The 6,390-nt window shown below is 33.8% G+C and overlaps 1 protein-coding gene across 4 annotated transcripts in view; it reads right to left on the reverse strand.

Moving 5' to 3' along the window:
• Positions 1-6,390, reverse strand: part of LOC106461270 (supervillin-like) — a 150,000-nt gene that overhangs the window by 68,005 nt on the left and 75,605 nt on the right. The window lies entirely within an intron of this gene.

Here is a 6,390-nt window from a genome sequence, read left to right on the forward strand (position 1 = left end):
ATCAATCCTTCAAAAACAATGCAAACAAGATAGTAAAGATGGCATTTGCATCATCTCTACATAATAGCACAGGCACACAGTGCAGGAGAATGTTAACAGACATAAACAGGATAAATTAAATTTGATTGTGATTGAATAGCTATGTATATGTTGCTATATGTTATTCTTGCCTGTGCTATCATATGGGGATGATTCAAATGTCATCCCTACTACCTTGTTTGAAATGTTTTTGAAGGATTGATGTTAGCCATCCCTACATTTACTTTCTTTCTGAAGAGTTTTTCTTCACTTGTTTGCTTGTTTTTTTTAATGCAATGTTTCAATAGACATAGGAAGGTTGTATTTATAACCAAGTTCTAAATACAACGAGGTTCCAACTGTAATATTTATTGTTTATCTATTATTAGCTGGTAATTCCTGTTTCAGCCTGTACTTAAGCTTTTTAAAGAAACACAAAATGTCTATAAGAAAGCTAACTTCAAGGAGTAATGATAACATCATTTACACTAGTATTATGATTTTTTAAAATTACTACTAATTATTAGTAATACTTATAAAAGTGGATACTCCATTTGAAACTGTCACCTCAGAGAAATTGGTTAACACCATTGTTTTGGTTCTTGAGTTATCATGTAATAAAAAGAAGCAGAAGAACAAGAAATTCGAACTATTTGCTATGATATTTAAATACATTCCTAGAACTTGTGACCAAGTCGTTACATAGATATTGTTACAAAAGGAAACACTGTATAGTATCATAAATTTCTGATGACCTATGGAGGAGATATTTAAAACACTTTTGATTAATAATCCGAGCCATCCATACATAGGCAGTGCTACCACCTGCCTGAATATTATTTTTTATGTACAAGAAATAAGATGCAACTTAAAAGCATTAGGTTATCTTCATTTCCATGGCTTTATTCTGAAAACAAAACTGAAACCTTCTGAATAAATGAAAAGAGTTACAGGATAGCAAAATGATACAGAATTATGGTAAGAGTACAAATAAATTATCAGACGTGAAAATGGCTACTTCAGTGACCTAAAGCACATTCCTAAAATTATATTTAATTGATTCTGTTGAATCAAATATAGAAAATGAGTTACCTCTTTACTATTTATATAAACTAAAGATCTTGATGCATAAAATCATGGGACTGATAAATAACAGATGGCAATGGAAGCTATTTTTTGAGAGTCTAAGTAAACTACTGAAGGAAACTTTTTCTAGCCTCATCATTACAACTTTTTTTATGTGTGTATCTTACAGCTCTTTAAGTTATTAGACTATTTTAGCCTGCACACAAACCTATCCTTCACTACTCATAAGTGCTTTAAGTGTATTTACATAACCTACTAGTGAATGTAAAACTAATTTAAATCACCCTACAAACCAAAACCTGTGGTTATTTATAGCTATTAAGCGTCATTTATAGCTATTAAGTGTCATATTTTAAAATCACTAGAACATTTACAGGAGAGAAATATGTTCCTAAGTTCTATCACAGTAAATCATTAAGCCAGGCTTCAAGACAACCTTATTTTGGGAAAACATAACATCAGCAGGGTCATAATGTTTTTCCCAGAAGCTAACATACAAATTTTAAACTGAAGATTTGTTTTAGCATCTGAAATTTAAAGCTCCATGAGATACCAGATTTTAACTTTTTTTTTTTTACATTCAAGGTATTTGCTACAAACAGTAGTTCAAAAGTTCAAATACTAAGTTAGTGGAAATAGCCAAACATTAAAACAAGACAATTTCACTGCCACAGTTATTATTTTTTCACAGTACCAGTTCAAAATATATTAATTTATGACACAATAAACAATGTTTTTATTACTAATGCCACAGAATAATAAACTTTTTCCTTATCTGATAGAAACACATCTGATTTTTATTATCAGTATCACAAAACCAACAAACAGAAATAAAATATGGATTTTGATTGGCTAAAGGTATATATAACTTCCCTTGGATACCTATGGCGTACTTTTGGTTATCATCAATACAAGTTACATTTTCTAGTTTGGCTATGTTCAACAACAAACTCTATATGTTGTAATTAGTTTTTATTGACGTTGTTACACAGAACCCAAGTGATGGCTTATTTTGACTGCATACAATTTGTTATTAGTTTTTTCTAATGTTCAAAAGAAATGTGGCTTTCTTTACTTAGATATCATGCTTGTTGTAGTTTGTTGAGCAATGTATTGAGTTTTTTCTTTACAACACACAGGTTATAATATGTTTGCCTAAATGTAAACTAAAACAGTTGACTTCTTTGTCCTTTATAGTGCCAACTGATTTTGCCACCATGAATTATAAAAGCATTGTTTCCTGGTTTGACATCAAGTTGGTTGGTGTTTTGTCTGGCAGTGCAAAAAAAAAAAATCATGACTCCTATCAGATATCAAGTTCATTATGGTGTACCTTACCTTCAGGAATAAAAAAAGCATTGATTTCTCTTGTGTGATATGTTGATTAGTGTTCTGCCACTATGCACCATAAAAGCACTATTTCTCTTGTCTGATATAATATTAGTTACCATGTTTTACCACACCAGCAACAAAAAAGCATTGATTTCTGTTGTTGATATTATGTTGGTCATGCTGTGTTTTACCATCAGATCCAACAAAAATGCAATGGTTTCTTTTGTCTGATATCACTTTGGTTGTGGTGTTTTTTTACTATCAGCAACAACAACAAAAAAAGCATTAGTTTCTCTTGTTTGATATCACATTGGTTACATTGTGTTTTATCACCAGCAACAAAAAAAGCATTGGTTTCTTTTTGTCTGATATCACTTTGGTTACATTGTGTTTTATCACCAGCAACAAAAAAGCATTAGCTTCTCTTTTCTGATATCACATTGTGTTTTACCACCAGCAACAAAAAAAAAGCATTGGTTTCTCTTCTCCAATAACAGTTTGGTTATGGTGTGTCTAATCACCAGCAACAAAAAAAACCACAAACACACACATTAGTTTCTCTTGTCTGATTTTACTTTGGTTATGGCGTGTTTTACCACCAGCAACAAAAAAATCATTGGTTTCTTTTGTCTGATATCACTTTGGTTACAGTGTGTTTTACTACCAGAAACAAAAAAAAAAACAACATTGGTTTCTCTTGTCTGATATCACTTTGGTTATGGTGTGTTTTACCACCAGCAACAGAAAAAAACCCCATTGGTTTCTCTTGTCTGATATCACTTTGGTTACAGTGTGTTTTATCACCAGCAACAAAAAAGCATTAGTTTCTCTTGTTTGATATCACATTGGTTACATTGTGTTTTATCACCAGCAACAAAAAACAACAACATTGGTTTCTCTTGTCTGATATCACTTTGGTTATGGTATGTTTTACCACCAGAAACAACAACAAAAAGAGCATTAGCTTCTCTTTTCTGATATCACTTTGGTTATGGTATGTTTTACACACCAGTAACAAAAAACATTGGTTTTCTCTTGTCTGTATCATGTTGTCCAAGATGTGTCTTTCCACTAAGCACTATAAAAGCATTTGTTTCTCTTGTCTGGTATCACTTTGGTTATAGTGTGTTTTACCACTAGCAACAAAAAGGCATTGATGTCCCTTGTCTGATATAACATTAGTTTGTGTTGTCTCTACGTACTATAAAAGCTTTGGTTTCTCTTGTATGATATAATGTTGGTTAGTGTGTTTTACTACCAGCAACAAAAAAAGCGTTCGTTTCTCTTGTCTGATATTATGCTAGTTACGGGGTGTTTTATTTTCCACTACGCAAAATAAAAGCATTAGTTTTTCTCTCTCTGACATCACGGTGTGTTTTGCTTTGTATCACACAAGCTGAAGTTGCTTTTACACACATATCACGTGCATATAGCAAGGTTGGCATTCTATTCTGTTTGTGCAGTTTATCTATACTGTTTAAGTTTTGGAATAGTTCCAAAGACCGTTTTATAATAACGTGACATCCACTTCCGGTTGATATTAATAGAGGATTACGGGAGTTGCTTCGTGAGTTCAGTTTGGAACGACTGTATGCATCAAAACATCACAAAGAGCTTAGTTTTAGTTCTGTATTTGAGCACTTCAGTATTATTGAGTGTAAAATTTACCCCCTGAAGAATAATCCGAATATTTTAAACTCTTTCCTGTTTAAAGTATTTTACATAAAAAACAAACGAACAAAGAAACAACAACATGCATAATAAAAAAGAAGTTATAAATATTTAGGAAAGACGCTCGCGGAACCCACTTCAACCTGCTTACGTATCTTTGCTTTCCAACCTCGTTGGCAGACGGCTCATAGCCCACGTGTGGGTAAAAATAGCAGAAAGCTGTCAGCTAACCTTACTTGCTCAAATATGCAATACATGAGCAGATAGATACAATGGAAAAATAATAGGTTTGTTTGGAATTAAGCACAAAGTTACACAATGGGCTATCTGTGCTCTGCCCACCACGGGTATCGAAACCCGGTTTCTAGCGTTGCAAGTCCGCAGACATACCGATGTGCCACTGGGGGGCAAAATAATAGGAGTTAATGGTCTCACCGGTCAGTATAAACTCTCTTCTGAAAATAATATTTATAAGGAATCGTCCCCCAATCTCAAGCCAAGTGATAACCGTCAATTTTGGCTATGCCTTGTAATGGAAAGTCATTAATTAATGTGTTTTTGTTTGCGCGACAGTTAAACAAAGTACTGTAATTTCAAAATTACAATAATTGTATTATCATTTTCATCTCATAAAACTTGTTTGTTTTTCATAAAGATTATTTAATTAATGAAATCCGATAACATCGCTTATGCCATTTGAGAGACAAGGTTGGCACGAGGGCACAAATTGGAAGTTTTTAACTATCAGATATATTGCCTTGAATATTGTTATGACGACGTTTCATGAGGAAGGAACGTGCAAGAGTCCCGCAACTTCCTATTAATATTCAACAAAAGATACCCGAGAATAGAAACTTTCCAGATCACTCATGCTTATTTTTCGGTTGTCAAGATTTTTAGCTTTCAAGTAAATGTAGATATTTAGGTAATCCGCGTTATATTTAAAAATTACTGTCCTATTTCATTCTCTTTCTGTGTAATCCACACGGGTTGAAGCTTAAGCTGTAACTCGGACGGGAGCCGAAAATAGAAAAAGCTAAAAAAAAAAGAAGCTTGAAAAATCCAAAACAGCTCCAAATTCTTAACACAGTAGGCAACACATTTTAGGCAAGCTTCCTCGTCGTCCTAGCAATATTCTCAGACAATTAGGTAATCTGGTTGTATAAAAGTGCTTATTATTTGTCCATGAATCTGTAACGCCAGAATGCTGTTTGAAGAATAAACAAACTATCAAATGATCATACTCATTGATAATGACAGATGTAAAATAACTTCATTACACCAGAAACTTAAACTAGCATTTGGAAACGATGGTCACCGGAGAGTTCGTGAGGCACCCAAACACCTTCTTTATGAAGTTTTCCCATATTCCTTAGATGTTTACGTATTGTTTCATGAGAGATATGCAATTTCAGGGCCATTTCACGAGTGTGAAATGTCTTCAAAGCATCAATATCAATCCCAAGATGTCGGCCCCTGCCATCACAATTTTTAAGGCTAAAGTCACCATAACGAAATTTGCTGAACCATCGTTGATACTTACGAACGTTCAAAACATTTCCATAAACTTTTTTGATATTCTTTGTGGTTACAAAACATTGTTTCCCTTCTTGTATTTTTGTTTTGTTTTTTAATACTGTTTTCATGGTAATGGGCCATGGGTGAAAAGTGCAGAATTTTATTACTCGCACACACGACATGGGTGAAATTTGTCGAATAAATGTTTGGAGCAACAATGTATCCAAAGTTGCCAAACTGTCATAAAATAGCGATTAATAGTTTACCGAATAATGCCGAAGTGGGTCAGTTGTGTCCAGTCGGCTACATGGTGGATCCCTCCCTATTCGTTGGTGAAGATTTTTATACGGAAACAAATGTTATAAAATATTGAAATTGATTTTTGGTAACAATTTGCTTTAGGTTCTGAAAAAACATTTGTCCTATCTGTGCTCTGCCCACCACGGGTATCGAAACCCGGATTCTAGCGTTGTAAGTCCGCAGACATACTGCTGTGCCACTGGGGAGCTTTTGTGACAGAATTGTCACCGATGATGAAAAATAGATTCGCTATGAATATTAAACACCAAAAACAATGGCTCAGCCCTAGACAAAAACCACTTCCATCCCAAAACCTGGACTCCATCCGCAGAAAGTGATGTTTTGCATTTGGTGGGACATCAAAAGAGTAATTCATTTCGAACTCCTAAATCCACAGCGAACTGTCAATGCAAAGATCTTTCGGTAGAAACTGGAACGTTTAAATCAAGCCCTTCATTAGAAACG

Source organism: Limulus polyphemus, unplaced genomic scaffold, assembly GCF_000517525.1.
Source record: "Limulus polyphemus unplaced genomic scaffold, Limulus_polyphemus-2.1.2 Scaffold925, whole genome shotgun sequence".
Lineage (NCBI taxonomy): Eukaryota > Metazoa > Arthropoda > Merostomata > Xiphosura > Limulidae > Limulus > Limulus polyphemus.